Source organism: Solanum lycopersicum, chromosome 5, assembly GCF_036512215.1.
Source record: "Solanum lycopersicum chromosome 5, SLM_r2.1".
Classification (NCBI taxonomy): Eukaryota; Viridiplantae; Streptophyta; class Magnoliopsida; order Solanales; family Solanaceae; genus Solanum; species Solanum lycopersicum.
In genome coordinates this window covers 65,299,364-65,299,995 of record NC_090804.1, presented here as the reverse complement: position 1 = coordinate 65,299,995, position 632 = coordinate 65,299,364, and the positions used below count along the sequence as shown (strand labels likewise).

Genomic DNA, 632 nt, shown 5'->3' with positions numbered 1-632 from the left:
ATTGAATTAGATAGTTCTAGATAGTACAAGTTTTTTGATTGATAATATAAATATGAACAAAAATCTTTTATTAATTAATTCAAAGTGTGTTTTCAATTTTGCAAGTTTTTCAATTTGTGATAGCTACGTGTACTGCTTTTACTGGTGAAATGTATCATCCACTTGCATTCAATATTTAATAGTTAGCGTTCCGCGTATTTTCTTTTATTTTTTTTAGGTTTGTGAAATTAAAATTGAATATCGATATTATTTGCAGAGATGAAAAAAAGAGAGCATTTTGTTTGAAATTTATGATAATGAAATTGGGAAACAGATTTAGAACACTTCTTTTTTTAATTTGATATCCAACTCTGAAGTTGGATTTAGATATTTTATAATAAAATATCAAATTTGAAATAAAATATATTTATATTTCTTTTATATAAAAAAATGAATAATTTTCACAGTCAAACAACAATTTTTATACCTTTTGGGCTTTTGGCTTAAATCAAGTGTAGTATCTGTACTTATCAGTATAAAATTTGATATGTGAGTTATCGACTCACACAATAACTCTATTTTCTGAGGGGAAAGATCTACCAAGGTAGCTTGCTATTAGGACCTTCAAGCATCGCCTTGTTGTTGCACGCTAT

General features: G+C 26.4%; 1 pseudogene; it reads left to right on the top strand.

The window, feature by feature from the left end:
• The first annotated feature begins 462 nt into the window (after window positions 1-462).
• LOC112941592 (U2 spliceosomal RNA) lies at window positions 463-632 on the top strand (annotated as a pseudogene).